The sequence below is a fragment of the Bactrocera dorsalis genome, chromosome 6, assembly GCF_023373825.1.
Source record: "Bactrocera dorsalis isolate Fly_Bdor chromosome 6, ASM2337382v1, whole genome shotgun sequence".
NCBI classification, from domain to species: domain Eukaryota; kingdom Metazoa; phylum Arthropoda; class Insecta; order Diptera; family Tephritidae; genus Bactrocera; species Bactrocera dorsalis.
In genome coordinates, this window is record NC_064308.1 from 26,778,581 (window position 1) to 26,793,467 (window position 14,887).

General features: G+C 36.4%; 1 protein-coding gene and 1 long non-coding RNA gene across 15 annotated transcripts in view; both read right to left on the reverse strand.

Annotated features, from left to right (window-relative positions):
• Nucleotides 1–14,887, reverse strand: part of LOC105224248 (synaptotagmin-7) — a 566,903-nt gene that overhangs the window by 451,816 nt on the left and 100,200 nt on the right. The window contains exon 7 of one of the 14 annotated variants that reach the window (XM_049460413.1): nucleotides 502–1,450. The exons of 12 other annotated variants lie outside the window; for them this stretch is intronic. The gene's annotated coding sequence lies outside the window, so the exon portion shown is untranslated. Of the gene's footprint in view, nucleotides 1–501; nucleotides 1,451–5,806; nucleotides 7,105–14,887 lie in introns of those variants that run through there. One more of the 14 variants, XM_049460410.1, reaches the window with a different exon arrangement.
• On the reverse strand, nucleotides 502–2,603 carry LOC125779621 (uncharacterized). The gene is made up of 2 exons (XR_007423409.1): nucleotides 1,513–2,603; nucleotides 502–1,453 (listed from the first exon to the last, which is right to left on the reverse strand). It is a non-coding gene; the product is annotated as an uncharacterized LOC125779621 (long non-coding RNA).

Consider the following 14,887-nt stretch of genomic DNA (forward strand, 5'->3'; position numbering starts at 1 on the left):
GAATATTCATTGATGCTGAACCATTAAGCCTATCTTGACCTGTCGTATTTCGTAAATAGGTTTTAACTCTCTTTAAACTTGAAAAACTTCTTTTCGGTGATGCTATTGAAACAGGCAATAACGCCAACATGCGTAAAATCTTGAAAACATTCCCAAAAGACGTTTTGTTCACTGCTTCTAAAGCTTCGAGAGCATTCCGAAAAATGCTTGCCTGAAGTTCGCTGTTTCCACATTTTCACTTCCGTAAGAAAGTTTTGTTCTGAACAGTTGATAACCCTTTCAGAAAAAGAAAATATTTCTCGAGCTTTTTTAGCGTCAAATTCGTACTTTGGAAAAAATACACAAAAATTTTCTAACACTGATCTGTGGTCAAGAAATCAAATAAAGCAATGCGTCGTTGGTTTTCAAATTGAAGCGATTCATTTGGCGACTACTGCAGCGTGGTACCTTTATTTCTGTACCTAGTTCGGTGCATACTTCTTCAACGTTATTAAAAATCTGTTTGTTGTTGAGAGTTTTCATTTACTTTAATACGACAAGGTTAGTGGATATACAAACATAATAATTAAAGAAAAATAGTGCGACTGGCGATGCTGCTCTTCCGGGTGTATGCATTACGACACTGCTTATGTATCGTTACAGATGTTTTGTCCTTCTAATATTCATCAAACCCATCACGCCTCTCGGTACTTGAATCTATTAAAGCCTTTAGCCCACGATCAACAACCACAATTTCACTTTCAGTCAAAGATTCATTGCAAATAAAGCAAACTTGTGACATTTTTACAAAATTTTGTAACTGCACGTTTAAAAAGAGAGTGTGCTTATGACCGCACGACTGAAGTAAAACTTCTTTCTCTCTATCTATATCAGCGTTGTCCACGGCCTATGCGCACAATAGCGCACGGACAGTGCCAGACACCTCACACCAACATGTCGCGACAAGTGTCTGTGAAAGCACGATTGTACTATATATATGAATGTGTGTGTGCAATATATACATGTATGCACATATACATATATTTATTTCCTACAAATATTTAAATTTATTTTATGTTTTCATTAGTAAATTAATATTTTTGCATAGATCTTTTATTTTTTTGCATTGTTTTATTCGTTGTTTTCATTATTGGGTACATCAGTAATTACTGTGGTTGATTGTAAAACCGAGACAATAGGCTTATGATACGAGAAATACGATACATATATTTTAGAATTAAAATTAGACAGAAATCTAGAAAAAACTGCATCGATTGTTGTTCCATGTCTTGTAGTTGGCTCATTACGGTCATAATTCATTTGTAATTCTAATTTATCTCGTAGAAAGTTTCTCAAGAGTTGTCCATCTTCGGATGCGAAATTGATATTGAAATCTCTTGCTAAGATTAGTGGCAACGTATGATAGTTTTCTCCTAGTTCTTCAGAACCTACTCGACCATAAATCATAAGTCTTCTGTAAATAAACTTTATGATATTATTAACTGTGTTATTGGGCGACATGTAAACAACTACCATTATGATGTTTGTTCCATCGTCCAAAACACGGGAAAAATTAGGAAAAATTATTTTAATTTTATTTCTCTTTATTTTTATTTAAATAAAGTAATATTTCAAATAAATTATATTTATTTCCACTATTACAAAGTGAAGATGTGCAAAATGAACTTCATTTCTTCAAAGAAAATTGATGACCTTCATGAAATGTGCATATTCGCATTATTTCGTTATCATTTCCATATTTGTATCAATAGAATTTCTATGGCATATACATACATACATATGTATATTATTTCTTTGGCACATTTGTCTGTATGCTACGAAAACAATGTACATACATTCATAATAACAAGTGTCGCACGCATCTTTCGCATCTCCGTTGTCACGGACAATCAATGACCGAAACTCAAAGAGTCACGCCCGGAACACATAGAGCGGGGCAGGCTGCAAGCGACATCTGTCAAATATTAAAATACACACGTTCTTATGGACACAGTTATGTAGTTGTGCAGCTGTCTAAATAACTGTGTCCTTAAGAATGTGTGTATTTCAATATCAGATTCAGATGGCGCTTGCAGTCTGTCGCGTTCTATGTGTTCAGCACATCATTCTGTCGAAGCATTGACGCGACGAGACGCGAAAGAAACTAACAAACGATCGCCGATTGTTACTGCTTCCTTTGCCGCTGTAACAGCTTCGCCTTCCAACGTGCGTAAATATGTATTCATATGTATGAACTTGCATAACTCGCTTATTACACGCAGCAACTTTTGTCTCGGCAACTCTTGGTTTATAGGCGAGGAGGCGACGAGGAGAGGAGAATCGCGCCGAGTTTCCAGTGTTCAGCAACTCGCTTTGTGTTCTTATTCGTAGCAGTTCGCTGCGACGTTTTTCGGCATTCGTCTTCTTTCTTTCGTAGTACATAGTTGCATTTGAGTATATTTTTTGAAATTAATATTTTGAATATATTTAAAAAATTTAATTTCATCTTTTGGCAAGTAATTTGCAAATATGTATACAGATATACATAATATAATATAAATATTTTAGAAAATGGAGTATGACAAAAAAATCGAATTAATTAAAGATATTGTGAAATGTATGGAGAAAGCCATACAAACTGATTCAGACGATAGTGAAAAGGGTGATATATGTGAAAGTCTGTCATACAATCTTTGTTTTAATTTTGAATCATAAATAAAATGTATTTCTTAATTGTCAGAACTGATTAATATATGTGATAGAGTGGCCCAAATACCCATAAGGAAAAAGAAACGACAATGGGTTAAAGTAAAGAGTAGACAATGGGTTAAAGTAAAGTGAAAGAGAATGAGAAAAAACTCGAACAGAGTTGCGCAACACAAGTTGCTCTTGTGAAGGTAATGGGCGACAGCAAAAGAGAATCGCCCGACAATTAGCAACTTTTGTTGCCGCGTATAATAATGGACTAAGGAGCATGCATGCATGTGTTTATGTCTTCATATTCATATTCATGCATACATATATTTATGTCTCTTCATATTCTTGCGTATGTGAGACAGAGAACATAATGTATTTTGTACACATTTTCGGTGTCAAAATGAAGCAAAATATAAACAAGCAAAACGAAATTCTTCGTTGAGAGTCTCTTCATATTCTCTTCTTCGGCATATATGCCTTGTCATCATATGCCGTAAATCAGTCTCGACCAGCTCCTACTATTTTTAGTCTTCGTTTTTTCACACCTACAGTTGAGCGATCGTTTTTTCACACCGACATGCCCGAAGCTTCGCAGCAAATTAGACACTCGCTACGGCAAAATTTGTTCTTGCACTGAGCAAAAAAATGGATCAATTTTTTATGTATGAAAATAATAATAATATTGCGCAATGTATGTTGTGCAAGAGTACTTTTAAGAGTAAGCGTCTTTTCAATTTAGAAAAGCATTTTTTAAATTCTCATAAAGATATTTCTAATCTTGAAATTTCCGAAAGAGAAAACAAATTAGCGAATTTAAAAAAAAATGAACATTTACAAAGCAGTTGATACTGAAGAAAACAAAAAAAATGCGGCCTTTATAGTTGCTCTTTATTTTCGGTGTAGCTGCTTTGTTTACTTTTTGTTTCGCTGCTTGCTTCGCTTCTTGTTCTTCTTAACTAACATTTGTATAATTTTGTGCGTGTGGTAGTTTGGTCGACACTGCCGTAAATACATATATTTCTGTCTCTTCATATTCTCGGTTAGAATATGTGAGAGAATTGTAAACAATGTTAAAATTGCGAGGCGAATTCCGACCTTACATACAATGTTAACAAATTTTATATTCTCTGTCTATACTTTTAAGTTCTCTGGTTCTTGCAAATTTGTTTACATGCACACATAATTACATATGTATGTACGTGAATATGCGCGACCGCTTGGTCTTTTAATATGTACATACGTTAAATGAAATGTCGTAAATTTGCCAACGCGGTGAGCCTTCTCTATATTATACGTTCTCTGCGTTCGCCTCGCCTGATCACACTTTTCGTCAGCTTACTCCCCAAGCCAAGCGCGCCTAAAGAAGTTTTACTTCAAAAAGAGAATATAATTACACGTCTATTCACTACGAAAACCCGTTCAAAACTGACTGCATTTACTAAAGCTATGCTCTTCGGGAAAAGCAGGTTTACGCTGGTTTCGACCCGAAAAATGGAGAGTCGCAGGCAGATGTTTCACAAGGCCAACTCCCAATAGAATTAAAGACGGACGATGACTCACTCAGAATTGTATATTTTTCACGTACCTGTGTGCATAGAGCAAATAAAACTATGTTCTAATGTTTTTTGTTCAAATGTTAACCTGATGATGCATACTGGCCACGTACACACTTATGTGTGCATATTCGTATTTGGTATGTTTAAAATAGCCATAATTCGAGAACAGTGCACCGTAGAAGAAATAGCTCTTTTTTGTAGACAATTTTACGATCTACAAATTTTGTTCGAACCATTTTTCGGTAGATCTCATTGTTTCAGAGATATACGCAAAAAACGCAAGTTTGTGACCTTCGACCTCGAATAAAGAACAACGCACAAGCGGGATCGATGGTTTCTTCGGCAAAACCAATTTATTTTATTCAAAAAAGTCTCCTTCTGCTTCAATACATCTTTTTGCATGGTCCAAAAGTATGTCGAACGAGTGTTTTAGTCCGTTGGCTGGTATGGCCGCCAGTATGCCGGTGCAAGTCTTTTGAATGGTTTTTCTTTCATGGGCAAATTCATTTTTTCGAAAAGGAAGAAGTCGCACGGTGCCATATCAGGTGAATACGGGGAGTGGTTAGTGGTTAAAATGTGATTTTTGGTCAAATGATCGGTCACAAGCGTCGATCGTTGGGACGGCGCATTATCGTGCAACAAACGCCATCTTTGATCTTCGCGATATTCGGACCGGTAGAATACCGCATTAACCTTTTGGCCGAGTGGAACAAATTCTTTGTGGACAATATCCTTGGAATCATAAAAACAAATCAGCATTGTCTTCACTTTTGACTTCTCCATGCTCGATTTTTTGGGTTTCAGCTGGTCCGGTGCCTTCCATTCAGCACTCTGGCGTTTCCTTTCGGGACCATATTGGAAACACCACGTCCCGTCACCAGTCACAATATTGTAAAGGAAATTTATGTATTTTTTGACCTCTTTAATGATGTCCTTCGAATGTTGGATCGTGAGCAATTTTTGGTCGTCAGTCAATTTGTGCGGAACAAACCGTGCACACACCTTTCGTAATCCCAAATGTTGGGTCAAAATGCGATAAATCGATGTTTTGGAGATGTTCATTCCATTTCCATGAATTTCTATGATTATTTCGTTTGATTTTTGTTGAAGTCAGTTCCGACGAAATTTCTAATGATCACGGATTTTGATTGGCCTATATGTCGATCGTCATTTATTTCCTCCCGGCCACTTTGAAAACGTTGAAACCACTCGTGCCTTCTGCTAAGGGATAGGCAATAATCGCCATAAACTTGTTTCATCAATTGAAACGTTGCGGTAAAAGTTTTACCAATTTTAAAACAAAATTTAATGTTGGCTCTTTGTTAGGGGCTCATTTTCGCACCGATAACTTCCCTTCCAATCAATAAAATGTCTTGAAATTCTCCCTGGACAATCGATAAAGATAGTTAGTTCTAACGCTCCAGTCGACATATATTTAGATGGATGCGGTAGATTCCTGTTTACTTTGGAACGCACCTTGTATTCTATAACTATAACTTCTATAATTCATCAGTTTGCATTGTTGTTTGACGTTGCATATCGATGATGTATAAAAGTTAATCAAACACAAACGGTTGATTTAAAAAAATACATATATTTTCGGGAGCTATATTCCTACTATACTCCAACTAAAAACTAAACTTTACATTTTATCATTCTTAATGTTAGCCATAAATCTGTCGCTACTGCTACGTGACCAAAAGTGCTGATTCTGTGGTTCTCACCGTTTTGCTAGATTTGAGTTGCTGGCCGTCCGTTCCCATAGTCTGGAGTTACACGTGCCGCAACGTCAGCGACTTTATTAGTTGGATGTATGTTGGATGCCTATGCCTTAACATAATGAGGTGTTATGTTGCGCTAAAGAATGTTGGTGTAATAGTATGTGTGTCTTAACATTTGTTAATATGTGTCGTGCTAACAGGGCCCTGTACAGTTTGACAAACGACTCCTTAGGAGATTACTTATGCAATAGTCATTACTTAAATTAATAAGTTACTTCTTAAACATATTTACAAGGAATTATAATGTTTACAATTCGTTTTTATTCTGAAAATATTCTTTTCATAGCTAAGAATTGAATTAAAATTTATTTTATTGATCTTGTCATTCCTCTTCACTGCTCTAACATCTATTGTTTTTCAAATTTCTTTTTCTACTGTAGGTAAACTTATAATGTAAATTATTATTTTTCCATCGGTTGCTATTTTTATTCAGAAAATTCTAAAGCTTTTTCAAAAATTTTCTTTGCAATGTCCGCTTCTTCACTTCACATGACGTAGGAGTTGATTATATTGCCTTTGCCCAATGTATTGCGTACGCAATATTTACAACCTCCTCTTTTATAAAATCTAATTTATACTTTAACTTTAAAAATTATTCTATTTCTTTGTTTTTATCATTTTCCAACTCTTTAATAATATGATTTGTTATGTTTGTAATCTCGTTTACTTTTTCTATCGTTAGCTTGTTAATTAGAACTTGATTATTATTATTTTCTAGAACGTTATTTAATTTGTTTAACACTATTTCGTGGTCTTCATGGTCTGGACTTCCTGCAATCCATTTCCACGCACTACCTAAAAAATTTAATGACCTTTTTGATTTTCTTACAATTTTTAAATTATTGATATGAGCCTTAATCTGGTATATTGGTAGAGTAACGAAAGGATAGTTGGGATTGCTATAAAATGCGACCGTTTTCGTCGTCATTTCGATATGTTCGAGGGCTTCCGTATATTTGTCAATGTCGATTTTATGTATTATTCTAAACGTTCCTGTCTGCAATCTGGCCGATCCGTTTTCTATAGTCACTAATTGGGAATTCGAATAGTCTATGATTTGTACCTCCGCGAGGCACAGTGGTAAGAGAAACCTGAAAAAAAAAAATTCCGGTTTTCATCAGTTACGTATCCTGCTTTTATGTATAATTTGTCCTTTTCCGGTAAGGACTGTACTATTTCTATCCTCCTTAACTATTTCCTTAGAGTATGGTTTGCTTAACTTAGTTTCTAATCTTCTATTTTTCTTAACTTAAATTACCTGTCCTGGCAAATATGTTTTTGTTGTGATAATCGATATCCATTCTCTGCTTTTCCGCTAATTTTTGTAAGTTATCTCGTCTTGTTTTTTCATTATCTCCGAGAGTATGTGTCACATTCCTACCAAAAAATATATCTACTGGCCTTTTCCTCGTCACCGAGTGGATGGTATGGTTATACTCTGAAACTGCTCTTTCTAATAGCTCTTCGAAATTTCTGTGACCTCCATTATTCTTGATACATCGCATTATTTCGGTTAGGGTGGAGTGAAACCTCTCCACTAGGCTGTTCGCTTGATTTTTATATGGGGGAGTAGTGTAAACATCTATTCCTAGTTCGTCTTTTATCATAAATTTAATTGAGGTGGAATTAAACGCTGGTTCGTTATCCATTACCATTAGCTTTGGTACACCGAAAAAGAATATTACGTCTCTTAGGGGTCTTCTGACATCCTCTATCGCTCTGCTACTCAATATTTTTGTTATAGCGTATTTAGTAAATTTGTCCAATGCGGTCATAACTACCTTACCTTCGGTCAAATAAATATCAACGTGTACGGTGTGTCCTGGAAATGTGGGTAGCGGTGTTGGTGCTAATATTGGCTGATTAGGATGTCTTTCGTATTTATTCTCCTTACATGTTGTGTAATTGGCTATTATTCGCTTAATTTTGTTCATCATCCCAGAGCAGTAGCCTTTCTCTAGAATTTGTTTTTTGTTTTCGGTTGCATTCCTATGGGCTCTTGAATGTTCTTCTATTTAGTATAATATTTTCCTGTTCCTGGTCGCCGCATATGTCGTCTACTAATTTCTGAGTGTATCTGCATTTATAATTGCTGAAGTTTTGAGGATAAATATTTTGAATCAAGCCCATCGTTCTTTCGTCTGTGTGTATTCTGTTAATAACGGACGGATTTAAATATCTTCTAAACAACGCAGTAAGGTTCTGTTCATTAAAATTGGGTTCTTTAATTATATGTCGGTGCATGGTCGGAAAAGTTATTTTGAATTGGTATGAAGGTGTTTCGTCTAGTTTAAGGAATATTTGATTTTTGAAAACGTTTACCTCTGCACAAGGTATTAAATTGTGACTTGAACTATCATCGCTATTGATAGTGGGTGTAAGTGAGTTTACTTGGTTCGATATCCCTGATAGTGCGTCTGCCACTACGTTTGATTTTCCGGGTTGGTAAACTAATTCATGATTATATTCCTCTAATATTGATTTCCAACGTTTCATCTTACTGTTAGAATTTTTATGGCTAAGGGCATATGTAAGCGGTTGGTGATCAGTTATTATTTTTATTCTTTTCGAACCATAGAGGTAACTTCGTAATGTGTTGAGTGCATAGTCAGAGGCGTCGGTAGTCAGTTCGAAGTCTTTTTCAAAGTTTGGGTGCGCAAGAACGATGTGAACGATATTAATGTGCTTTTAATTTTATTGAATGCTCTTAACGCTTCATCATCTAGTCTTACTTCCATTTTCCTAGATTTGTTTTTAGGGACGTTACCGGCTTTCCTCGGAGAAGTGCTGTAAGGGGCTTGGCTAACTTAGAGTAGTCCTTAATATATCGTCGTCGTATGCGCGGAACTGGGAATTGAGCTATTGCTTCTACCTTTATGGGGTTTGTTTATATTTCTTCAGGGCTGACTACATATCCCAAGAATTCTACTTCCTTCTTTGCAAATTCACATTTATCTAGTTGGATTTTCATGTTGGCTCTTTCCAACGTTTCGAAAACCCTTTCTGAATTTCTTAAATGATCCTCTTCGTCTCTTCCGAATATAATAACGTCGTCAATGTGTACGTAACAGCGAGTTCCAATATGTTCACGGAGGATATCGTCTAGTGCCCTTTGGAATGTGGACGGGGCATTTTTAAGCCAAAGGGCAATCGGAGAAATTCGTATTTTCCGTTATTTACGGAAAATGCCGTTTTCTCTATGTCTGATTCGCGGAGGGATATTTGATGAAATCCGCTTTTTAAGTCTATAACTGTAAATATTTTGTTATTTCCAAGGTGTGAGAGGACTTCACTGATCTCAGGAATAGGATATCTGTCTGGAATGGTAATTGAGTTGAGTTTCCAGTAGTCGATGACCATGCGATACTTCTTTTCGCCGGAAGCATCCATTTTTTATCGACTATCCAAACGGGGGAGTTGTATGGGGATTTTAATTGCCTTATAATTCTATTGGCAAGGAGTTCTTCGATTTCTTCCTTTAAAGCCATTGGGTAAGGATATGGTTTCGAGTATACTGGGGTTTCACTTACTGTCCTAATCTCTCCCTTCACCGTTGTAGTGTAGGTGAGTTTTTCGTCCGGGTCTGCGAAAAGGTTAGGGCATTTCTCAATTATGTTATTTATTTTTCTTCGCTGTTGTTCAGAGGGATGGGGCAACTGCATTTCAGCATTATTGACTTCCTGGGACACTCGTTGTTTTAGACGAATTGCTAGATTGGGAAAAATTGTCATAATGTTTTTATCGGTGGGGACGGTGGCTTGTAATTGCCTTAAAGTATCATTGCCAACTATCCCGTGGAATGATTTTAATGTAGGCAAAATGAAGAATTTTATCTTTCCTACGTGGGGTCTAAATATGTCTATAAAGGTGTGGTGCGTAATTTCTATGGATCCAGCTACTGAATTGACTTTAAACGATTTTTCATTTGGTATAGGATTCCTGATCCTAGTAGATTGTATATAATTTTTGTTAAATCCTGTATCTATGAGAAAATCTAGAGCTTCTCCACTCCTTGTCACGAATTCGTAATAAGGTAGTGAGGACGGCGTTAGTCTAAAAAATGGGTCGTATCGGGTTCGTAATAATCTTATTCGTCCTGTTGCTGTTCGTTATTGTTAATGAAATTAATATTTCCTTCCGTTAGTTGATTTGGTTCGTTTCCTTCTATGTATTCGTTAGGGTTGGTACCGCTTTCAAAAATTTGGTTGGGATCTGCTGGTATTTGGTAGTTGCTAACTGCTGGTTCGGTATCCGCATAAAAATTTCTTTGTATTTTATTCGGTGAGTAGACTTGTTGTGTAGAAAGTGGTCGCTTCTGTGCATTGTAATTATTTTGGTTGGTATTGGGGTGGTTTTGGTAATTGACATTTCTGGACTGTATAGATCTATCTACATCCATTGGTATGGGTGGTTTTTGAGGTAGATTGGGTCTATTATTATTATAACAGTTTGGTTGGTTACCAAATCCTGGAGCATTCGGCCGGAACCCTTGGTTATTTTGGGGATGATTATATCTACAGGGTAGGCCATTTAAAGTTGACCCATCTGGCAACGCTGTAACTTTTAACAGCACTGACAAATCGGCTAATGTCATACCGCGTTAGAAGCGTCATTCGAAGACAATTTATACCATGGAACAGTACACTCCAAAAGAACGCGCTGAAATTGTTCAGCTTTATATTCAAAATAACTTTTCAATTGTGTTAACTCAACGTGCGTTTCGCAAAAAAAATAAAGTGAAAAGTGCTCCAGTTAAGAACACAATTAAGTCTTTATACGCAAAATTTGTGAACACCGGTAATCTCAGTAATGCCAGTCATGCATCCAGACAACGCACAAGACGTTCTGATGAAAATATCGAAGCTGTACGAGCCAGTATTGAGGAGACTCCATCGACATCGAGTTATCGCCGCTCTCAGGAATTAGACATCTCTCGCACCACTCTCCGACGCATAATTCATAAAGATTTGAAGATGTTTCCATATAAAATTCAAATGGCACAAAAACTAAACCCAGCTGATTATCCGCGACGCCTTAATTTTGGCAAATGGGCCAATGGGCGATTGATATCGAAAAATGGTGATGTTAACTGGCCACCGAGATCACCAGATTTGACGCCACCAGACTTTTATTTGTGGGGTTATTTGAAATCCAAGGTATACGCTAATAAGCCAAAGACCTTAGCTCAACTGAAAGCCAACATTCGACCTGAAACAGCCGCCATATCATCCGAAACATTGGCCAAAGTCATGGAAAATGTCGAAAAAAGAGTGCATTTAGCTGTCAAAGCTAAAGGTGCCCATTTACGCGATCTAATTTTTAAATATTAGCTGAAACAAATCCCCTTGGACCAAAATAAATTATTTTTGAAATGAACAAAAAACATTGTTTTCTTTTGTTCTTTTTTTTTTAGAAACAAATGGGTCAACTTTAAATGGCCTACCCTGTATTATAGTTATAATTGTTAGGTAAAGCAGGTTGTTGTTGAGGGCGGTAGTTTTGAGGTGCGATTTGTGGGTAGTGATTCAATGGTCGATTGAAGGAGTTTGTCCATAGTCCGGGGTTCGGCCTAGATCCAGAGAAATATGTAAGCTCGGGATAAAAGGGCCTGTTGTGATTAAATGTCATGTTCTGTCGAGGAGGCCGCGGTGGTGTATGGCTGGGTTTTTGCACGTTATGTGCATGATGCATTCTGAACGTCATATTTTCTAATTTTTGGCATAAATGCAATGCCTGCGGCAAGGATGTTGGTTCGCGTATGCTAAGGAGGCGGGGAAGGTCTCCATTAAGTCCGCGAATAAATGTATCCAGGGCTTTTTCTCGATAAGTATGTGTGATAGTTTTGATAGATTCTTCGTTCATATCGTAACAAGCGATTTTATCTAGTATCAGGGAGAGATAAACCGTTTGGTAAAAAGTGGGAATATCATCGTGGCGCTGAGCCAGTGTTGTCAGTTGGTACTCGAGGGTACCGATGTCTCGTTTGTCTGAGTAATGAAGCATCAGACATTTTTTAATTTGTGTCCAGACCAGTGGAGTTCGATAAGACTCCAGGGCCGTATCGGAATCGCCGAAAATCTTATGCCGTATGGTATGTAGGATTCCGAAGTATCTTGGGGTGTCCTGGAAGTTTTTGTAAACTTCTAGAATTCTGTCTACGGATTTGCGCCAAGAATTGAATTCTCCAGGACGTCCGGAAAATTCTCTTAGGCATTTGACCATGTCCGGTATTCAGTCAATTTCATTCACGTTAGTGGTATTCACTGTCATGCGATAGTCCCTATACTCTGAGTCTGGGTTGTTGGTCATGTGGTTCGCGACTTGTTGTGCTATCTCTCGTATAAATGCGTTATTCATAGGTACGGATTGGGGGGTAAAAGGTTCGGTATTTGGGTTTTCATTTAGTCTAATCTGGTTTAACTGTTTAACTAATTCGTCCTCCATTTTTTTTATATTAATTTATAACTAATATTTTTATTTATTAAGGCGTTCGATTTACGTTTTGATTACGTTTTTTTTTTTCACTAGAATTTTTCCCAATAAATATTATCGTCTAGGTAGCCGATTTCTTTAATATCAATAACTTTGTTTTCAATAAAATTTATAAACAATATTTTCTTTTCGATTTCTAAAAAAAATAATAATTTTCTTTTCAATAGAATTTTACAATCAACATTCTCACTGCGGGAAGATTTCCGCTTTCTTTAGTTTTACTAACTTCGCACAATATAAATTTTTAAATAATTAGTATTTTAAAATTTGGAATTATTCCATTAATCAATATTTTACTATATTTTTATGTTGTTACAGTATATTTTGATTTCACAATGCTTAAATAATTTTTTTACGTTATTCTTTTCACAATCATTCACAATTACAAAGAGATATTAAGGATAAACTTACAATAAACTAATCATGTCCAGCGCTGGGGCTCTGAGTTGTTTGTTGCTCTGTTTCCAGATGATCCTTTTCCTGCTGTACTTGGGTCCTTAGACGCTATTATCGGTCAGTCCTCCTTGTCGCTAAGTATCCGCTCGCCTTTTTCTTATCCCGCGTAGGGTCTTACTTTTGCTGTTCAGACCTTTTTCACTTTTCACAAACTCGCGGAGCCGTACTTTTTGATTTTCGGGCTGTTATATTATTGGTTACGGTATTCGCGAAACCTTACTTCTTGCTTTTCAGGTTATTTACTTTACGACACACTGGTCCCTGCTCGGGCTCCAGTTAATCAAACACAAACGGTTGATTTAAAAAAATATATTTTCGGGAGCTATACTCCTTTATTCCTTCAACTCCAACTAAAAACTAAACTTTACATTTTATCATTCTTAATGCTAGCCCTAAATCTGTCGCTACTGCTACGTGACCAAAATTGCTGATTCTGTGGTTCCCACCGTTTTGCTAGATTTGTGTTGCTGGCCGTGTTCCCATAGTCTGGAGTTACACGTGCCGCAACGTCAGCGACTTTATTAGTTGGATGTATGTTGGATGCCTATGCCTTAACATAATGAGGTGTTATGTTGCGCTAAGGGAGGTTGATGTAATAGTATGCGTGTCTTAATATTTGTTAAGATGTGTCGTGCTAACATAAATACTGCAGTATTTATACCGTACTATCGTGTGTCGATACTTTGAAGTAGTATGTGTTCGAAATCAACCATACTTTAAGCCCAAACGGAAGTTGGAAAACTGTATATTAGGAAATTAAAGTGCGAAAATATTTGTAGTTGGTATTGGACTGCTAAGATAGGCCTTCACCCTACTCAACATCCGTTTTTGACATATAGCCATATTGCTATCAGAAAAGGATCCGACTTTGAATAACATATCTTACACATCCACGTTTTAAAGGATATTAAACAAAAGGTTCTCCTCGCCACTGTAATCCTCTGCTTGGCACACAGTGCACTTGGTTACAGTTTTGAATATTAATTTCGAGCTTAGGTATAGTACTTTATACTTATGTTTATGCATAATGACGTTTTCTGGCTGCGACATCAGTCTACAAACTCGTCCTCTATTATTTGCCAAGAAACGCGTGTACCAGTGAGACAATCATATACATATGTATGTATCTATACTATCTCCTATTAGTTTTAGGTGATTCAAACAACTGACAGGTGAACAAACTATTATACTCTGTAGCAATTCATAAGATGTACTTTGGAAAATTATTCAGTTTGAAATGTTCGTATATAAGGGTATTCAATGCACTCAAATCCTAAAATTTGCCAAGTAATGTAGGCGCTTAAGCAGTTGATTGTACTTAATATTATAAACTCATTTGACAGTTCTATCTACCACAATAAGAGTTGATAACATTTAATGATTTAGTACCGTTTGGTGTTCTGTTGTCGTACGGCAGCTACACACGCGCTATTATGCTCTTAGCTCTAAGCAGTGTCGACCAAACTACCACACGCACAAAATTATACAAATGTTAGTTAAGAAGAACAAGAAGTGAAGTAAGCAGCGAAACAAAAAGTAAACAAAGCAGCTACACCGAAAATAAAGAACAACTATAAACGACCCTTTTTTATTTATTTACCCTTTTGTTCAGTATCAAATGCTTTGTAAATGTTCATTTTTTTAAATTCGCTAATTTGTTTTCTCTTTCGGAAATTTCAAGATTAGAACTATCTTTATAAGAATTTAAAAAATGCTTTTCTAAATTGAAAAGACGCTTACTCTTAAAAGTACTCTTGCACAACATACATTGCGCAAGATTATTTTCATTTTCATACATAAAAAATTTATCCATTTTTTTGCTCAGTGCAAGAACAAATTTTGCCGTAGGGAGTGTCTAATTTGCTGCGAAGCTTCGGGCATGTTGGTGTGAAAAAACGATCGCTCAACTGTAGGTGTGAAAAAACG